Source organism: Hippopotamus amphibius, chromosome 9, assembly GCF_030028045.1.
Source record: "Hippopotamus amphibius kiboko isolate mHipAmp2 chromosome 9, mHipAmp2.hap2, whole genome shotgun sequence".
In the NCBI taxonomy this organism is placed as follows: domain Eukaryota; kingdom Metazoa; phylum Chordata; class Mammalia; order Artiodactyla; family Hippopotamidae; genus Hippopotamus; species Hippopotamus amphibius.
The window spans coordinates 78,593,733-78,615,120 of NC_080194.1; the positions used below are offsets into that span (position 1 = coordinate 78,593,733).

At 44.4% G+C, this 21,388-nt stretch overlaps 1 long non-coding RNA gene across 11 annotated transcripts in view; it reads right to left on the bottom strand.

Annotated features, from left to right (window-relative positions):
- LOC130860643 (uncharacterized) overlaps positions 1-19,652 on the bottom strand; it is a 78,351-nt gene extending 58,699 nt beyond the window's left edge. For 4 of the 11 annotated variants that reach the window (XR_009055490.1, XR_009055487.1, XR_009055486.1 and 1 more), the window contains exons 1-4: positions 19,413-19,652; positions 1,359-4,852; positions 966-1,166; positions 391-511 (exon numbers count right to left, since the gene is read on the bottom strand). This is a non-coding gene — a long non-coding RNA (uncharacterized LOC130860643). The remainder of the gene's footprint in view (positions 1-390; positions 512-965; positions 1,167-1,358; positions 4,853-19,412) is intronic. The other 7 variants (XR_009055494.1, XR_009055489.1, XR_009055495.1 and 4 more) reach the window with 7 other exon arrangements.
- Between the last annotated feature and the right edge of the window lie 1,736 nt (positions 19,653-21,388).

A 21,388-nucleotide genomic window follows, 5' to 3' on the forward strand; every position in this document is an offset into this window, starting at 1 on the left:
GAGGTCCATGACCACCTGGCTTCCAAGATGAAGAGATCACAACTGTGTCTAAAAGACACCAGGGCAGCGACGAAAACGTGAAAGGTCTGGTCAGTGAACCCATTTGTCTTATCTTTGTGACGCCAACCAGTGCTTCATGTACCCGGGGTAGCCCTGGTTTGGGGGAATCAACCTCCAGTCCAGTTCTGCCACTTTCTAACAATGAGATTTGGGGAACACCAACCCCCCATCTCTCTGGCTGTGGTTTCTAGACCTATAAAATCAGTGCTGGACAGGTTGAGATTCTTTCAGCTGTAGCAAAACCAACTCTATAAAATGCACCATTTGTTTTGTTGTCATGGAGACAGACTGGAGCTCAATCAACCCCACCAGCTCTCCCATAGGACTTACCCGAGGCTGGTCCCATCTTCAGAAGTTCAGCACAGGGAACCCATGTGGGACAGGAGCCCGCAGCCCATGGGCATCAGGGCAGCTTCACCTGGGATGGTTTGTCCTCCAACTACATACTCTTCTGAAGGAGAGAAGTGGATTCAATAAACATGGGGGAAGAGATAAATTAATGAACTGAGGGCTCAGGGACCAAGTTGGCTGACAAGAGTTGTTTTTAAATCAGTATTCTGCAAAAGGGGTGCAGGAAAACTTTTCCCAGGGGTTATTCAGGCATTGCCAGTTTTAAGGAAATTAATTTTCAGATGCTCAACTTAAATTTGTATTTTTTCTGCCTAAGAATATACCTGTATATATTCACATTTCTCAACTCTTTTTCACCTCAGCCATCCTTCTCCCACTTTATAAAAAAACTGCACTTCCTCCCGCCCTTACCTATCCTGAAGCTCAAGAGGATGAAAGCCTCCAGGGCACCATACACAGAGACGGTTCTAGAACACACCTCTCCTTCCGGAGAGCCCCTGACAGGGACAGAGGGAAATGTCCTTAGAAAAATACCAGAGGTGGAGGACCCTTACTTCACCTAGGTGACAAGGTCACATGAAGGTCTTACGATGCTCTGTAAGAATCGGGATTCAGAAGTGAGGTGATTGTTACAGGAATGCAAGGAAACTTATTCAAGTTCACAATGAAGTCAGGGATCAGCTGATTTGGCAAATTGGTCTGAGGAGGCTCTGCCTCTAGGCTCTGTGCTGGATGTTGTCCACAAGGAGCTAAATCTGCAGATGAAAAATTTTCACAAACATATATTAAAGACGTGATAAAAAAAATAGTCTTCATTTAAAAATACTGTATTTGCAAAGACGTATTTAAGTTAATAACAATGCCAAACATGAGGAAAAGCCATGAAAGACGCACAGGGACTGTCAGGTGGCATCAGCCCCCCAGCTTCCCCATCCTATTTTCCTCACCTCTGCCAGCAGCCCAGGCCCGTCTCAGCTGTATCCTCAGCTGGTCAGACCCCAAGGGCCCTCCCTCCATGTGGAGGCCATTGGTAAAGCCTGTGGCAGAGCGCTGAGCCTTCCAGAAGTGGTCCACACGTGTCCAGATGGGGGAGGGGGACACTGAAATCAGCCTGTGCCCCACCCAGGTGGGTGACTCTGACATGCTTTCAGGTTAAACCTCCCAACAAGTTGTAAGCCTATTTCTTCTAAGGCTTTCTGGGCTTCAGGCCTAAGGAGAATCAGCAGGGATCTGAAAAGGAGGTTGAAAACTCAAACAATTGGGAAAAAAAAATCAATATCCTTAATTACTTGCTTTGCTTTCATTTTCATTCAATTTTTATTTTATGAATTAATTTTCCTTCCAAACAGATAGCTCCTGGCTTAAAAATCTTCCCCTAGTTAGTGATTTGGCTACACCTTAGAACGCAGGTCTTCTCCTGGGTAATTACCAAGTCAGAGCCCCTGGGAATGGGATCCTATTGGAGAGACGCCTACTCTTAGGATCATTAAAATCTGAGAGGTGAAACACTGCTCCCCTGGCTGCTGCAGGACCTTTGCACATGAGATTCCTCTGTCTGAAATCCTGTCTTCCACCCATATCTCCTTCTGGCTAATTCCATCTTACCTTAAAGACTCCACAGGCCAGGTCAGGCTCCCGTTACTTGCTCTCCTAGCAGACTTGCTTCTTCCTGGCACCAATCAGAACTGTAATTAAGTAACTAATTGGGTGCTTATTCTCAGGATCCCTTTTTGGACCATAAATTCCAAGAAGACAGAGACTTTCAACTTTACAGGCTGAACACTGTATCACAAACGTGTGATAAACCATCCTGCATGTAGTAGATGCTCAATAAGTATTTACGGCATAAACGCAACTTACTTCCTTTCACCTTATCTTTTGCAATATTTTCAAAATTGTATTCCCCCTTTTAAGCCAAAGTTAAATGTTATCTCCTCAGTAAGGCCTTTTGACAACGATCCAATATGTAAGTTAATCACTCATTCCTCTCTGTTCCCGTAGTCTTTTATACGTAAGACACAATAGCATCTGCTTGAACCGTGTGAAATTGTTGGTATTTTAACAGACCAAATGGTTGAATGTCTTCAATTTCATGTGATTAAATCTAACAGTTCATAAAAAATCTACAAACAATAAGTTCTAGAGAGGGTGTGGAGAAAAGGGAACGCTCTTGCACTGTTGGTGGGAATGTAAATTGGTGTAGCCACTATGGAAAGCAGTATGGAGGTTCCTTAAAAAAACTAAGAATAGAACTACCATATGACCCAGCAATCCCACTACTGGGCATATACCCAGAGAAAACCTTAATTTGAAAAGATACATGCATCCCAATATTCATTGCAGCACTATTGACAATAGCCAGGTCATGGAAGCAACCTAAATGTCCATCAACAGAGGAATGGATAAAGAAGATGTGGTACATATATACAATGAATATTATTCAGCCACAAAAAGGAATAAAATTGGGTCATTTGCAGAGATGTGGATGGGCCTAGAGACTGTCATACAGAGTGAAGTAAGTCAGAAAGAGAAAAACAAATATCATCTATTAATGTATATATGTGGAATCTAGAAAAATGGTATAGATGATCTTATTTACAAAGCAGAAACAGAGACATAGACGTAGAGAACAAACATATGGATACCAAGGGGGGAAAAGGGGAGTGGGTTGAATTGGGAGATTGGGATTGACATATATACACCACTAGGTATAAAATAGATAACTAATGAGAACCTACTGTATAGCATAGGGAACTCTACTTAGTGCTCTGTGGTGACATAAATGGGAAGGAAATTCAGAAAAAGAGGGGATATATGCACGTGTATAGCTGATTCACATTGCTGTACAGCAGAAACTAGCACATTATAAAGCAACTATACTCCAATAAAAATTAATTTAAAAAATCTAACAATTCATGCTTTCATCTTTCTTGCTAATATGTGAGTTCCTTGAAAACAAGACCCATATTTGTACATCTCTGATATCTGACATTTCTAGCAAAGGGCCTAAGTACACAGCAAATGCTTAATAAATGTTGGTTATAAGAATGCCTGAGTGTCTAACGAATCACTCCTCTGGCTCCATGTGGATTTCCAAAGTGACCTTTATCCATTGGACTCTTCCAAATTTGGGGCACTCCCTGATGACAAAATGCCTTTATGGACTAAATTTTTTTTTACTGTTTCCAATTGGACACCTTCACTCAGAGTCAAGGAATTCATTTCCAGCTTACAGAAACCGCAAGCCATGGAAAGCTGAGGTTATTGCTTGTTGAGAGAAATAATATCAAGATGGATGAGATCAGTCTAACGGCTCAGGTTATGCCTGCCAAGGGGACTGTGAAATTCCATGAAACACCCCACCTTCCTCCACCCACCCAGACAGCCAGACCCTTCCAGTGTCCATCTCACCCTTCCCTGGACAGCCGTTTAAAGAAGAGCTGGAACAACCACATACACGAATGATTGGTTATAAGAATGCCTGAGTGTCTGACCAACACAGCCTAATTGGTCTTGCCCATCTACCTATGATGACAGGTGAGGCCTCCACACCTGCTGCTGGCACACCTCACCACAGACAGCTCTAAATCACAGCAGAGACAGCAGGTGTCCCTGAATTAGCCCTAGTGTTTTAGCTCTGCAAGAACTTAGAACTAGTTGTCTGGCAGCTAAACTTGCCCTAAGGCACTTCACACATTAACCACTCATGATTGCTCCAAAGCCCCAAGAACCTATTTCCATCAGCCTCAACCTTAGGAAAATTTGTTCCTTTTTTTTTGGCTGCACCGTGTGGCATGCAAGATCTTAGTTCTCAGACCAGGGATCGAACCCACATCCCCTGCAGTGGAAGCACAGAGTCTTAACCACTGGACTGCCAGGGAATTCCCAGGAAATATTGTTCTTAAAGATAAGAAATCACATAAAACATGCAGGTAGATGAGAGCCCTCCAGAAACAAAGAACTGAAATCATCCTATCTCTTTGTCACCCCTTTAGGCTGAGAAGAAACGGAGCTCATCACAAACTCAACCAACAGTAAAAAGAAGGGCAGTCTGACCAATTCCCCAGTAATCAGAGGGGCTCAAGGCATGTAAATTCAACCTCTCATTTCATAGCTGAGTCCACTAAGAGTCACAAATGTGAAGCTTCACCTAAAGTCACAGGTATGTTAGTTGGAGAGTCATCCTGTCACTTTGTCTCCTATGCAGGTAGGTTGAGCTACCTGATATTTGAAGACATTCCATTTGCTTTATTAATGAATTGCAGTAATCCTGTGTCTTCATCTACTGGGGCTGCCACAACAAACTACCACGACTGGGGAACATTTATTTTCTCACAGTTCTGGAGGCTGGAGGTCCCAGATCAAGGAGCCAACTGATTCGGTTCCTGGTGAAAGCTATCTTCCTGGCCTGCAGATGGCTGCATTCTCAGTATGTCCTCACCTGGTGGAGAGAGAGAGGAAGCTCTAGGGTCTCTCCTTATAAGGGCACTAACCCTATATGAGAGCCCCATCCTCATGACCTAATTACCTCCCAAAGGCCCCACCTTTAAATACCATCACATTGGGAGTTAAGGCCTCAGTACGTGAATTGGGGGTGGGGGGGAGGCGGAAATTCATTCCATAACAGACTGTCTTAAGTCCATGGCTCAGAATTTATCTCTTGATGTCTTTAGAGAAAAAAGCATATTCATGTTTTTGAACGTAAAGGATTACCTTTTGGGGAGCCATACTATTACATTTCCAATAAGTTAAATACATTTATAACTGATAATAGTCATAAAATGCTGTAATTGAGAGAGTCTCTCAATGTTGTCCCAATGTGAGTAATTTCTCCCTGGGTCATTGGAATTACCCATTGTGGGCAAGCATCTGCACTCTGAGTGGTAATTATGCTAAGATCTCAAGGTCTACAAAGTTTTCCTCCTAAGGTATCATCATTCAGCATTTCCAAGGAAATTCCAAAAAACATTGACTAAATTCCCCTTCCATCCTTCCACATAACCCATCATCTTCCAGTGTTAGGGTCATTCCCAACTCCATGTATAACTAGGACAAATTTCCCCAACTGCCCTTCAGATAGGGTACTGAAGAAGATGAGTTACTAGGTAGGGGTGTGAGCAGTAGAGCTTCACAACCACCCACCCTCGTCCACTGTATCCATCCAGGCCTCTAGCCTCCAGACTGTACATCTCTACCACCTCCCCCCAGCTCTACAAGAAGTGTGCTTTTTTACATTCAAATTATCATTTAAAATCCTTGAGGGTATGAGCTGCCCTGTCCCTCCCTCCCTCCCTTCCTTCCTTCCTTCCATCTCTCCATCCCTTTCTTATCCCCATTCTTTCATCCTTCCTTTCATTTCGATCCATTTTTGCTGATTATCATCTTATGTGGCTGATGGACAGCAACACTTGACTTGGTGCATGGACTTGAGTGATGAAAGTTTGGCTCCTGATCTTGGCATGCCAGGCTGTGCTTCTGTCCCCAGGCTCATTTTTGCCCCATCCCCTCTCTTTGCTCTCCCCTGTACGAAGCCCCACGTGAAAGTGGCTATGGAGTCGGAGTCCATAGTCAATGGCTCTGGACTCACATTTCTGGGTAGAGATAAGTTAGAGAAGTGAGGCAAGTCATTTAACCTCTCTAAGCTCACTTTTCTCCTCTATTAAAAGGAGATAATAATATACGCATGTGTTGAAAGAAATGACATACAGTCTCAGGGTACTGCCTGGCACATACGAAGAGCTCTGTAAATATCAACAATTATTATCCCACTAACAGTGAGCACCAGGTAGGTATGGTCTGCATCTGCTTTGTTGTTGTTGTTTGCGGGCGGGGGGTACTTATGGCTTTACTGGGGTATAATTAACATGCAATAAACTGCACATATTTAAAGTGTATGATTTGATGATTTTCTTTTTTTTTGGCTGCGTTGGGTCTTCATCGCTGCACATGGGCTTTCTCTAGTTGCAGCGAGCTGGGGCCACTCTTTGTTTCAGTGTGCAGGCTTCTCAGTGCAGTGGCTTCTCTTGTTGTGGAGCAGGTCTCTAGGTGCACAGGCTTCAGTAGCTGTGGCATGTGGGCTCAGAAGTTGTGGCTCATGGGCTCTAGAGCTCAGGCTCAGTAGTTGTGGCACTCAGGCTTAATTGCTCCAGGGCATGGGGGATCTTCCTGTACCAGGGATTGAACCCATGTCCCCTGCATTGGCAGGAGGATTCTTATCCACTGCACCACCAAGGAAGTCCCCAATCTGATGATTTGTGACATGTGTGAAACCACTGTCGCAATCACAATAATGAACACATCCATTGCTTCCGAAAGTCTCCTCATGCTCCTTTAGAACTTCCATCCTCACTCCCATCTCCAGGCAACCACTGAACTGCTTTCAGACCCTATAGACAGGTTTGCATTTTCTAGAATTTTATGTAAAAGAAATCATGCAGCACAATTGTTTGAGATTTATCATGTTGTGTGTATCAGTATTTCTTCCTTCCTATTTCTAAGTATGACTCCATTTTATGGATATACCACAGTTTATCAATTCACCTATTAATGAACATTTTGAGGTCTTTCTGTTTTGGAGCTATTAGAAATAAAGATGCTGTAAGCATCCATGTACCAGTCCTTGTATGTGCATGTGCTTATTTCTCTTAGGTATATGGAATGACTAAGTCATGTGAAAGGTGGATGTTTAACTTTTGAAGAAACCACCAAACTGTTTTCCAAAGTGACTGCATTAGTCAGAGTTCTCCAGAGAAATGGAGCCAATAGGATGTGTATTCACAGAGAGAATTATTTTGAGTTGGCGCACTTGATTATGGAGGCTGGCATGTCCAGTATCTTCGGAGTCATCTGGGAACTGGAGACTCGCAAGAGAGCCGGTGCTGTCATTCAAGTCCAAAGGCCATTCACTGGCAGAATTCCTTCTTCCTCGGGGAGGTGAGTCTTTTGTTCTAGTCAGGTGTCTGCTCTGCTGCTACAACAAAATACCATACATGGGGTGGCTTAAAAAACAAGCTTTTATTTCTCACAGTTTGGGAGGTTAGGAAGTCCGGGATCAGGGTGCTAGCATGAGGGTGAGAGCCCTCTTCCTGGCTTACAGATGACTGTGTACTTGCTGTGTCCTCATTTGTGGAAGAAAGAAAGCCCCAGTGTCTCTTTCCCTTCTTACAAATCTCATCATGGGATTTTCTAAATGTAATTACCTACCAAAGGCCCCACCTCTTAAGGCCATCACATGGGAAGCTAGGGCCTCAACACATATACTCTGGGGAGGGCACAAACACTCAGTCCAAAACACCAGGCCTTCACCTCATGGGATGAGGTCCACACATATTATGAAGGACAATCTGTTTTACTCAAAGTCCACTCATTTAAATGTTACTCTTTCCAAAAACACACTCACAGAAACATCCAGCATAGGGTTTGACTGGATATTTGGGCCTCGTGGCCCAGCCAAGTTAACACGTAATATTAACCATCACAAGACCACCCGTTGTCAACCTGACACTCACATACATCTCTTTAAGCCACAATTAAGCTCCAAGTGAAGACAGTAACAAGATCATCCTTCCATCTAACATGATACAACTATCCCACATACAACTGAAAATGCACTAACTCTTTCCCCTGAAGAGGATGCAAGGTCTTTGGGTAATGTTTACTCTTCTCCCTGACATCCTAAATACTATGATGTAACATTAACAATACATAAACACAATCATATAAAGTCAATACATCTTCCATACACATACACACTCACACACACACACACTCACAAGCACAAGTATTCATTATAAAATAAGGACAACTCAGTGGCTGCAGTTTCTATTCTGAGGTCAGCCCTGCAGGGAAAAGCGATCACAGAGCTCTCCAAGGATGCCAGGATTCCGCTCACAAACGTATCCCTCACAGTAGTGGTGAAAGACGTGTCTTCTGGACCTTCCCAGGGTGGGTGAGTGGGTCTTAAATGACAAGTCTACTCTAGCATTTCTATCTCCCCAAGCCACTGGATCCCTTCTTCCACATTAAATCAAGGCAAGCCTGGTATTTCCAGTTTGCTCCACATGGGCCACCTTTTGGTTCATGTTTCATCCAATCAATCAGACTGTAAGATCTCTTCCTAATTCCTTAAGCTGCAACATAAAGTGCAGACCCACAGCTTTATAAGCCTGACCCAATGGGAATAACGGATCCAACTTCCACCATGACCCCACTTCCCTAACTTACATTCCCACACATGTTCCACGGATTACAATCTGGATGAATTAAAAGACTCAAGTAGCTCTTTAGGAGTGTAGCTCACCTCCTCATGGGTCACACTTTGTGCCTCACCTTTAGCTGGAACTTGAGTCTAGAAACAAAGAGAGGTGGTGGGAGAGGGCTCTGAGGAGAATCAGTGGTGTCTTCCATGAGGACCGCCTCAGGGGAGGCCATCACAGTCTCCTCAGGCGGTGTGGGGTGACTCCCCTCAGATGGAGGTATAGAGGCTGGGGGAGGGGGGCCACTTCCAGTGGAGGTGTGAAGCCACTTACACTGAGATTGGGGTGACTTCTTCTGCCAGAAAAGAAGACTCAACAGAATTCAGGGGCTCAGTGTCCTCAGCTTCATTGGGATCTTCCCACACATCCCCATTCCAGCTCACAGGGTCCCATTCTGTCCCAATAATTTCTTTCACTTTAACAGTAGTTACCTTGATCAGTCTTTCAAGGCAATAGAAATAAAAGCAAAAATAAGCAAATGAGACTAATCAGACTTATAAGCTTTTGCACAGCAAAGGAAACCATAAACAAAATGAAAAGCCAATCTATTGAATGCAAGAAAATATTTGCATTGCAAGCAGTGCAAACAGCAAGGGCTTAATTTCCAAAATATACAAACAGCTCATGGAACTCAACAACAACAACAACAACAACAACAACAACAAAAACCAAAAAAAAAAAAAAAAAAAAAAAAACGAACAACCCAATCAAAAAATGAACAGAAGACCTAAATAGACATTTCTCCAAAGAGGACATACAAATGGCCAACAAGCACATGAAAAGATGCTCAGCATCACTAATCATTAGAGAAATGCAAGTCAAAACTACAAGGAGGTGCCACCTCACACCAGTCAGAATAGCCATCATCAAAAAGTTTACAGATAATAAATGTTGGAGAGGGTGTGGAGAAAAATGAACCCCCTTACACTGTTGGTGGGAATGTAAATTGGTGCAGCCACTGTGGAGAACAGTAAGAAGTTTCCTTAAAAACCAAAAATAGAGTTGTCACATGATCCAACAGCTCTGATTCCAGCCAGAGAATTTTCTGTTTTTTAAGGACTCAAGTGATTATACTGTGCCCATGTGGATAATCCTAAATAATCTCCTTATCTAAGGGTCTATAACTTTAATTACACCTACAAAGTACCTTTACAGAATCTGGGGGAGACACCTTTAGAATCTGTCTACCACAGATGACTATTCCAGCACCATGTATTGAAAAGATTAACCTTTCACCATTGAATTACCCTGGACCCTTTGTCAAATATCAATAAGCAGTATATGCATGGGGCCATTTCTAAACACTTATTTCTGTTCCATTAACCTAATTTTCTATCTACATACCAACTCAACACTATATTGATTACTGTGGCTTTATAATGAGTCTTGATTTTATGCAGTGTAAGTCCTAAACTTTGATTTTTCTTTTTCAAAGGCTATTTTAGGTCTTTGGCATTTCCATAAATTTTAGAATCAGCTTGTCAGTTTCTAAACAAGGCAAACTGATTTTCAATGGGTTACATTGAATCTATAGGTCAAAGTAGGAAGAACTGACATCTTTAAAACCTTGAGTTTTTGAGCCATAAACATGGTATATCTCTTCATTTTTTTAGTTCTTTAATTTCCCACAGCAGTGTTTCTGTAGTTTCAGTGCACAGGGCTTGTATATCTTTTATTATCTTGATTTATTTCATATTTTTGATGTTATTGTTACACTATCGTTCCTTTCATATTAATGTCTGATTGTTGCTAGAATATGGATATATAATTGATTTTTTGCATATTAGCCTGGTGTTCAACGTTGCTTAATTCACATATTGTGAGTTAACTCATAAAGTTCTAGTAGCGGGCTTCCCTGGTGGCTCAGTGGTTAAGAATCCACCTGCCAATGCAGGGGACATGGGTTTGAGCCCTGGTCCGGGAAGATCCCACATGCCACGGAACAACTAAGCCCATGCGCCACAACTACTGAGCCTGTGCTCTGGAGCCCATGAGCCACAACTACTGAGCCCACATGCTGCAACTACTGAAGCCCCATGCCTAGAGCCCATGCTCTGCAGCAAGAGAAGCCACTGCAATAAGAAGCCTGTGCATTGCAATGAAGGGTACCTTCCGCTTTCCACAACTACAGAAAAACCCATGTGCAGCAATGAAGACCCAACGCAGCCAATAAAATTAAAATAAATAAATAAATAAAATAAAGTTCTAGTAGCACTTTCTAAATTCTTTAGGACTTTCTATGTCCATGATCATGTCATCTATGATTAAAGATATGTTGACTTCTTCTGTCCTTTCCAACCTGAATTCCCTTTTTTTCTTGTGTTATTGCCTTGGTTAGAACTTCTGGCATGATACTGAATAGTAACATTCTTTCCTTATTGCTGATACTAGGGGGAAAGCATAGAGGTTTTCAGCAATAAGAATTATGTCAGTTGCAGGCTCTCTGTAGATATTCTTTTTCAGATTGAAGAAGTTCCCTTTTATTTCTAGTTTATTATTTCTATTTCTGGGATTTTTTAAAAAAAACAATCAGGAATGAAGGTTGAATTTTTCATACGATTTTCTGTATATTGTTGAGAGATGATTAAAAAAAAGGTATATTTTTCTGCTTGTTGATATGGTTAACTACATTGCTATTCTCAGAGATAAGAGGGAATAAACTACACTGATACAGGCAACAATGCAAATGAATCTCAAAGACACCGTGCTGAGCAAAAGAAGCCAACGTCACAGGGTTCCATACTGGAAATTCCCTGGCAGCCCAGGGGTTAGGTCTCCACACATTCACTGCCGAGGGCCTGGGTTCCATCTCTGGTCGGGGAACTAAAATCCCACAAGCTGCGCAGTGTGGCCATTAAAAAAATAAAAGGTTATACACTGTATGATTCCATTTATATGACCTTCTAAATGCTTTTAACAGCCTCTGGTAGGACATTCCTCTCTGACATCACCAACAGTACAATATTTGCTGAAAAGATTTGCCTCCAGTCCTGGGTGCTGAAGTGGGGAGGTTGGGTTTTTTTTCTCTGTTATTTTTCCTTTTTGTTGTTGTTCTGTTTGTTTTCATTTCCTGCTTTATGTTTTTTTCCCATCTCTGTATATTCTGAATGACTGGTTCTGTAACATTTACAAAATAATCCCACTGCAGGAGCTCCAAGGAGAGTGTGAAAGTGCCACTCCTCTATTGCCCTGGATCCTGGCCCCGGTTCTGCTGTGGTAATAGTGGTGCTCAATCCACAGGGTACTAGCAACCGTGAGGGGAACATCAGCTGGAGAAGAGTTGGCCTCGGGAGATGTCAGGCTGGGCATTACCTCTCTGTGCCACCTAGAAAGCATTACTCATCGATAAGGAATGTGGCAGCCTGCCCTCTGAGGAAACGCACTGCCCAAATCTTTTCATGCAGATCATTCCATATATTGCATGGGATTTGCTAAGTATGTCTAAGAAAAACATCTACATTTTCCTGGAAGGCATTACAATTCTCACATTTGAAATGTAATCATTTGAGAATCTCGAGGGTCTCTGATGATGTGTGAAAAGACAGGTTACAGCATCCAGGGCACAAGTGTAGTAAAAAGCCTAACCTGGACTCAGAAAATTTTACATGAGGACTTTGGTGCTGCAGAAACATCACAAAGAGAGCTGCACTGGATTCAAAACAGACTTGGGCACCAATAGTGTTTCTTCAATGATAGACATTAATGAATATTCAATTCAACCTGCAGTAAATGTTGCCGATAGTTCACAAAAATGAAAGCTTCGTTTATTTCTTAAAACTGAAAGAAACAAAAAACTGGAGCCTAGTCTTATCAGCAACTTCCTCCATGTTTATTTTCTCCTCTTTCTCCTAACACGTGGGTGGGGTGGGCTGCTGGTCAGCTGAGGAGTTTTGAATGGGAAACACACAGCCCCAGGGCTACCAGGGGCTGGAGCGATGCCTGGAGTGATTTTGGAAGAACCTGTCCTCTGTTCCTGGATCCAGAGACGGGTGTCTCCCCGTCATGAGGAAAGCCCAAAGATGGGAGGTGGGCTGGTGCCTCTTGTGATGCAAAGACACAGGCATGGAATTGCGGAGGAAGAAGCCGTGTGTCCACCAATGGTGAGGCAGCCTGGCTGAGCTTTCCCTTTGGCTGAGGGGTCAGCACTGAGACATCAGATAAAGAGCCGTTGCCTTCCAGGATGAGGCAACCCCGTGGAAAGGGTGTGTGTGCGGTGCACTGGTGCCCCAGCAGAAAGTCAGCTTTGGGGTGTCTGCCACACAGCAGGGACCAACCCCGATATCAACGGCACCAGCCAAGGCCACCCTCATCTCTCCCTTCCCCTCCACCCAAACGCAGGAGGGGTCATCAGAAGGAAGGTGGAGCAGAGGACACAGACAGCCCAGCTGCCTGCCACAGCTTCTGAGCCTGCTGTGGGCAAGGAGAGAAGCGTCGAAATAGGTAAGAGATTCTATTTTGATTTATTTTTTTATTTTACCTTTTTTTTGGCCACACTCCACAGCGTGTGGGATCTTATTTCCCCAACCAGGGATCGAACCTGCACCCCCCTGCAGTGGAAACATGGAGTCTTAACCACTGGATCACCAGGAAGTCCTATATTTTTTAATTAGATGGAAAATGAGGCTAAGCCTGAAAGTGCCTGGGAGAGCAAAGGGATCTGCCATGACTTCCTTCGGACTTGGAGCAGGGAGGTTGGATGGAGAAGGTCTGATGGGCAGTGCTGTAAATACACATTAAGTTACTCCCATTGGAAACCTCGAGCCGAACTTCCCCACGCCTGGGCCTGAGCAACACATGTTAGGATGAGCTAAGGTAAGATGATTTCCTCAGCTCTCAGGGCAACTGTGTGAGGCCTAGAGAAGGCAGAACCCCTGGGGGCTAAAGTGTCTGGATCTCTTTGGCCATAATGCAATTACTACTTTCTATGTACGCCGTGACCTGAACGGTACCAGGGCTTTGCTTACTGCTCTTTGACCAAACTGGCTACAACTGGCAGCAAGTAATCGGTTGGGATTACCTAAGGCAGCAACACTTGCCATCCATCGCCCCAGCAACCATCCAAGGAGTAAATAAATCTGTGTTTAACCAAGTGACTACGAATAAGCCTCATATTCTTTAGGTGGAAATGATGTCTTTTTCCATCTGCTATATGTGGAAAATACAGTATGTGCATAATATGTTTGATTCTATCAACTTATGTCAGAATTTCAGAAGATTCTTAAAGCCTCCAGAGGAATGAGTCAACAAAGGGAATTTGAGGAAGGGGGTAGTGCGGAAAAAACGAAGCAGGAAGGATTTGATCAATCATTGAACAAAGGAGCTGTCCATCATTTCTGTTCAGCAAATCAGGTCCCAGCATGTTTGCTCACAACAAATTAGATCACAGGGAAGGAGAACCCAATGGGTGTCCTAAAAGGGAAGTCAAGGTTTGAAAGGAGGAGATGTAAGGCAGGCTGACCCTAGAGAAAGATGTGGCTGTCACAGAGGCCAGACCCCACTGCCACATTCAATGATGGATGAAGACCAGAAGCCTTAGACAAGGGGACAACAAGTGTTCGTTTCTGACGGGTGCTGAAACGCATTCATTTAGACGTGCTTCAGCCAAAAACTGCACAAAAATAGAACAGGCAGAGAGGAAAGGATCAAAAGCAAAGGTGGAATCTGGAACCACAGAAAACTCCAGGAGGGAGGTAGAGGGAAGGTTGGCTCAAAGCCCAGAGACAGACAAAAAGGGTCCCACTCACTGAAGGGACCGGAACATGGAGGGCCCAAGAGGAAAGGTCCAGAGGAGATGGACACCAGTCCTCAGCTGGAAAAAGGGCTGTGGAGAAAGTTCCGGGAGGGATTGAATTCTTGCCCAACTTGGCAGCTGGGCCAACCCAAACCTGCCATGAGTTTGGAGTCGTCGACTGTCATTTATCCAGGTCATATCAAGGACAACAAGGTAAGGATGGGGTACTTTTTAAGCTCTGACAGCCAATAATTGGTGACTATACTCTAAGAAATCTAAATTACTTTTGCTCAATTGTTTCTATATTTGTGTGTGTGTGTGTGTGTGTGTGTGTGTGTGGTTTTCTGTTTGAAAATGTTAATGGATGTCTTAGCTAAACTTACGTTTAAGAAGGGTCAAGAGATTGTACGCATCAATACTGATGAGAGGAGATATCTGGGTGCCCGTAACCCTTAGGTAGGGGAGAGCCATGGTCTCAGCATACCTGCCCCACCCCTTTCCATGCACACAAGGTTGAAACTGGAGTTATAGGGAGAGCAACTGTTTAGAAGTTTGTAAAATTGTCCCCAACAACTTGAAATCCAGAGATAAGCCAAGGCTCTTAAAGATAAACGGACCCGGCTCTTGGCAGAAATCTAATATTCCCATTTTTTTCCTTATCTCTTTTGAGTTCAATAGTCACTGAAATAATGCTAGTTAGAGTTTTTTCTGTGACAGGCCCTCTTCTGAAACCCTTTAAATGGATTGACTCATTACATCTTCACTTGCCCTACATCACCCTTGAGGGAACTACTATCTTGACCCCTGTTTTACGGATGAGGAAACTGAGGCCCAAAGGACTGTGTCATTTGCATAGTTGAGAGCCTTCTGACTCCTGAGGCTGCATTCCTCACCATGTGTGTTGAGACCCAGGTGTGATCTTCACGTGGTGCCCAAGTAGGTCAGTTCAGTCTCTGGAGAGCAGGGGGCCATCAAGGTGTGCGAGGGCAGTAACCCGTGGTCTAGAGCGAACAACCAACGGTTGCTATGTTGCTCTAACTTCATACTTTGCAGCCTGTGGTTTTGTCATCATATGGACCATTTCTCTGTAGGAGACAGAGGTACTGGGAGGGGAGCGTGCTCACAGGGGAAGAAAGTGGGTGGATTTGGAACTGGTGTTGCCTATAGACAGTCCACCTCCATATAGAATTACAGTGGCTTAATTTCTTAAAATTTAAAAATATTGCAAGGGTGAGTTAAAGGAACTTGGATAATTTTGCTGTGGAGCGGAGAAGCTAGCAATTTGGGGGCAGGTTGCCAAGACAGGGAAGATTTTTCATTCTCTTCCTAAAAGAATTCTAAAATAATAAGAGTCTAGTTTATGTATTTCCCATTTGAAGGAGGGGACTAGGTAAGATGACGTCATGAAAGGAGCACTGACCCAGAGCCAGGAGGACAGGTCCAGGCTCATCCTGAACAAACGATTTTAAACTCTCAGCCTCAGTTTCCCTTCTGTGAAACAAGCCTGTTGGATTATTTCTAAAAACCCTTTCAGGCGTAAAATCCCAAGATTCTGCAACATGTCCGTTGCAGTGACAAAATAAGTACATTTAAAGTGGTAAAAAGTTATAGAAAATGACTTTTCGAGTTCATCCTGCCTCTGCCTCCGGCTCCATGTCCCACTAACTGCTGCTGCTGCTACTGCCAAAGCCTGAAGCAGGAACCCAACCTCTTCATTAAAAACACACAGAACGGCTCCCCTTGGACGTAGCCACAAGGTGTTGGTGAGAGATTATCTATCTAGGAGGAGTTTCCTTCCAGCTTGAATAGAGAGCTTGAAAGAACATAGGGAAAGTGAGCACTTTGATAAGAAAGGGGCACTGAGGAGGAACATTTATTGGAAAGCAAGTATCCCTCTGTTACATGACGTCTTCACCACGCACAGTGTTTGTGGACCCTGTGTTTCTGCCAACAGGGACGCAGCCTGCATCGTCCAGCCTCCCACATCTGCTGCATCAGCAGACCGGTTACCAGCTCTGAAAGCCCCAAGGTGTGGCCCCGGTTCAGTCCTGCCTGTCATTTCTACCACCTATTTCTCTCTTTCATGAAGTCAAGTTCACGTGGATCCCAGCCATACACGAAGTCCTGGGGTTTACAACATGTTGCTTAGCTTCTTGGGTAAAAAGAGGCCCTTTATTTTTCTCACACATCAGTCGCCTTGGGGGCCTCCCAGGATTGAAAGTTTTGCATCTGCCTTTTCTCTGCAGCTTCCCTATTCCCCGCTGTTATCTTTGGCTCCGTTGCTATGGGCGGGAATATTTTCTTGTCCTTGTCTAATAACTGCTTGGCTGCCAGACGGGCTCATTTCTCATTGTATTGGTGCAGGATTAGCCGAGATGTTTGGGAAATATTTCCTGTATTAAGCAGCAGGGGAGAGCTTGCTGGGCCCGTGCCTTCTTTTGACATCGCGTCATACTTTTTCTCCACTTTTTCCCTTGGAATGTGCTGAGGCCAGTTCTTTGCATCCAGAGCACCAGCCCCTCCCTGACACTTTGCAGAGCTCGGTTCCTTTCCAGGTGCCCTGTGTAAACACTCCTCGGGGAGGCTGCAAGGAATCACAGGCAACCACGTCAGTTGATTTGGGGTATCTGGGGTCCAACAGTGTCCTGCTTCACCAATCTACTTTCCAGGTGAAATCGCCTTTAAATCTATTTCATACTTCAGATTCTTTGACAATTAACTCATTGGGCTTCTATGGGAGCCGCCAACTGATTGACAATGAACTCGAACCGGGTATTCGCTGTTGCCTAGAAGTGATAGCAAGTTTACAACTCTGTCTGAAACTCTAACTGCTTGTAGATTTTTTGGTATTCTTGTGTTTGCTCGTGACAACCGTCAAAGGATTGAGAACAGCTATCCGGAAAAGTTACCGAAGGAGGACAAAAATCTATGAATTTTTGTATGTTGATTAGATTGAGATAAAGACTACGTGCTTAAAATCTGGACAGCAGTCATAGCCATAAGTTTGGTTGCATCGCAGTGGAAATGACACAGGCTGGTCTCAGGGTGGGAGTCTCCAGGTTTGAGGTCTGAGGTCACCTCCTCAAAGCCCTGGGAACTTGGGTGCGTCTCATCTGTAACAGGGGATGACTCTGACTCACACGGTTGTGGTGGAGAATGAGTGTGAGGACACCTTGTAAGCGACAAGCATAATATTACTAGAATTATAGGGAAATGGATATGAAAATATTTGTGAAATGAAAAGAATGGCACAAGAACTAATGCTGTAGAGGTACAGTAAAAACCTAACAGAAACGTAAAGGCCATTCAAAAGGGAAGGAGAACCATTTCCTCTTCGCCATGGAGATTAATCCTTCTTTTCAAAGGCGGTCCAAATCCCCTTCCTGCACTGGATGAGGCAGAGTCCGCCTTCTACCAGCGAAGTGCAGCTGCCCGAGGCTCGCTGCCCTGATCAGGGCAGGGCACTGGGGCCTGGTGACCCAGGCTCGGCCAATCCTGCTGCTGCTCCGGACTTCGCTCTAGAAGCCAGTCATTTGAAGAAGCCCTGTTCTGGCTGCAGGAGGACAGAGGTGACAGCTACATCTGGTTCCTGAACACAGCAGTGGTGGGGGACCCAGAGGTGGCTTCCATTGGTCGCCCTCCTGTGGACGGCTTGAGTCATCACTCCTGGATGCCTTATCTCCCATCCTGATTTGGTAGACAACTCAGAGGTTCCCCAAGCTCCCCAATATCCTTTCATATAAAACTTTGTCATGGAGCATTTCAAGCACTCACAAAATCAAAGGGAATGGACCCTTGTGTACCTATCACCCAGTTCATCAATTACCAATGTTTGGCCAATTATTTCACCCATTTCTGCTCCTCCCCTCACCTCTTATTTTGCTTTCAGTTTTGGCTGAAGTATTTTAAAATAAATCCAAGATACTGTATTATTCTACCCATACATATCTCAATGTGTATTTCTAACTCATAAAAAGAGAGCGTGTGGAGAAAACGGAAGCCTCTTGCACTGCTGATGGGAATGTAAACATGTACAGCCACTGTGGAGAACAGTGCAGAGGGTCCTTAGGAAACCAAAAATAGAACTACCATATGACCCAGCAATCCCACTCCTGGGCATATACCCAGAGAACACCATCATTCAAAAAGATACATGCACCCCAATGTTCATTGCATCATATTTACAATAGCCAGGACATGGAAGCAACCTAAATGTCCATCAACAGAGGAATGGATAAAGAAGATGTGGCACATATAATACAATGGAATATTACTCAGCCATTAAAAAGAACAAAATAATGCCATTTGCAGCAACATGGATGGATCTAGAGATTGTCATACTCAAGGAGGTAAGTCAGACACAGAAAGACAAATATCATATGATATCACTTATATGGGGAATCTTAAAAAAGGGGTACAAACAAACTTATTTACAAAACAGAAGTAGAGTCACAGATGTAGAACACAAACTTATGGTTACCAGGGGATGGAAGGAAGGATAAATTGGGAGACTGGGACTGACATACACACAGTACTATATATAAAACAGATAACTAGTAAGAACCTGCTGTACAGCACAGGGAACTCTACTCAATATTTTGTAATGGCCTATATGGAAAAAGAATCTAAAATAAAAGTGGAGAGATATATATATATACACACACACATACATATATATATATATATAACTGACTCACTTCACTGTACACCTGAAACTAATACAACATTGTAAATCAACTATACTCCAAAAAAAATTTTTTTAAATAAAAGACCATTTTTTTTCCTAAGATAACCAAAATGTCATTTTCCCACCCAGCAAGACTCATAGCAATGCTCAGTATATCCCAATTGTCATTTCTTCTCAGATCAGCAAGAAATGTTTTGTGTTAATTATAAGACCCTCTCTCTCTGGGTTCTGTCACTTGACTCACAGACAGAAATGTCACCCTGGGAAGGCATTGAAGTAATACGTTCCTCTTCTCCGTGTCCCCTCTCTTGGTGGAAGAGTGGCTTACCTGATGGCTGGACTGGGAATGAGGAACTGAGTGAGAGGCTGGGCTCCTCCGGGCGTCTCTCTGGGATCTGTCTGTCCCCAGAGCAGCTGCGTCCACTCAGCATGGCGTCCACAGCCTCGGCAAATGTGGCCCCCGGTCCAGGCCCACCTTGTGGGGTGAGTCTGAGGGTTTGTCTCTCCCTTGAGGAGTGAGGAAGTGAATCTCGGTAAACAGATCTGCTCTGTAAAACCCAACTGTCCCCAGCTGACTCATCCCAACAATGGTCTCAGAGCACAGCCCTAGGAAACCTGGTTTGACCGGTTTCTATGCTGCAGGCTCTAACTTTACCAGCAGTAAATCTGGTATTTTGGTCTCTTTCTCTGTTTGATTTCAGCATCAGTCTCCAGTGTTCCACATTTAGTGGAAAAGAAGGAAAAGGTGATGTTATTTGTAAGCCATCAACTTCTACATACTCAAATTAATTCAACAATCATCACCATAAACCAAACCCATCGCTAAGGACAAATGACACAAAGATGAAGAGAGGAGCGTCCCTGCGCTAAGCAGCCCATCGACCACCAGGGTGTTTGGTGAAGCAGAAGCGACTTGGCGGGATTCTGGGGTTGCAGACGTGGCGGCATCAAATGAGCGAGATTTCCTCAGAGAGATCGGGAAACCCAGGTATCCAGAGGGTGGGGAGACACGCAGAGGCCAAAAACAGGGGGAAAGTATGCAAAACACAGCAACAGGAAGGGCTGGCAGGGGTCAGAGGGCCTGGCCCTGATGGAGGAGGGAGGCCGGGTCAGTGCTGACACATGGGTCCTGCCCACCTGGGAGACGTGGCCCCATTTTAAAACCAAGCGGGTGCGTGGAAGATTTATGAACAGAGGCGATTTTGGAAAGATCTTTTCCGCAGCAGTGTGGAGCATGAATGCACAGAAATGAGACGTGAGTCTGGAGGCCACTTAGGAGCCTATTGACAACAATCCCCAGGGACACAGGAAGGCTTGAGCCGAAGGGGCAGATTCAGGGGATGTTCTGGAGGTCTGATTTCTATCCTACTGTTCCAAAACAGAATGTTTCCATACATATTCATAGGACACTGAAAGATATTAAAAAACAGAAGCAGACAACAAAGAGAAAAAGAGGGTAGGGGAGGGACCAAAAATGGAGGCAGGTATGAGATGAGCACATTGTGTGCATGTGTGTGTGAGTGTGCTTAAATAAGGAGAAGGGAGTGACAAGGGGTGGATGATGAATCGGGCTTTCAGCTACTTCGCCATCAACACCAGCAGGGAAGAATCACTTACACCCATTGCAATGCTTGTAAGAGAAAAGTAAGCCAGTTGTTTTAGAGAACAACTCCTGAATCTAAATCCAAAGCACTTTTCCCCTGAGTCCTCACGAAGAGGATTTGTACAGTGTAGGTAACAGTATCCTCATTGCAGACAGAGGGATTGACAAGGGGTGTTTCCTTTAGTCTCCAACCAAAGGCATGCTCTTTAATGACTGGCTTCTTCCACCAAACGTGATGGTTTCAAGGTTGTCTCTGCTATAGGGTGTCAGCTCTTCACTGCTCTTTGTTGCCAGATAAGATTCCCTTGTAAGTGAGAGTATTCTGGTTTGCTCTGGTTCCAACAGTCTCACTGGGGTCACTCAACCTCTCAGGTAAAGTTCAGTCCTGCAGGCGTCTGCTCCATGGCTTGGCCTCCTGAAAAGAGGTCTGGGTGTCCAGGAAGGCAGTGACCTCGTGATGCCTGCAAATGGGAGCCTGCAGGTCTCGCTCGGCTCCAGGATCTCTGGGTGCCCAGCGACGTCCCTCTCCTCCTTGAGCACTGGGCACCCGGATGCCTCTGCTGCTCGCTGCCCCACCTGTGTCTGTTCTGCTCACTTGACTCAGATGGGCCTGGAGATGTCCCTGACTGACCAGCCCCTATTGCCTCAGCCACAGCTCCCACTTTGAGTCTCAGCCACATCTTCCACCTTTCCCCTGAGGA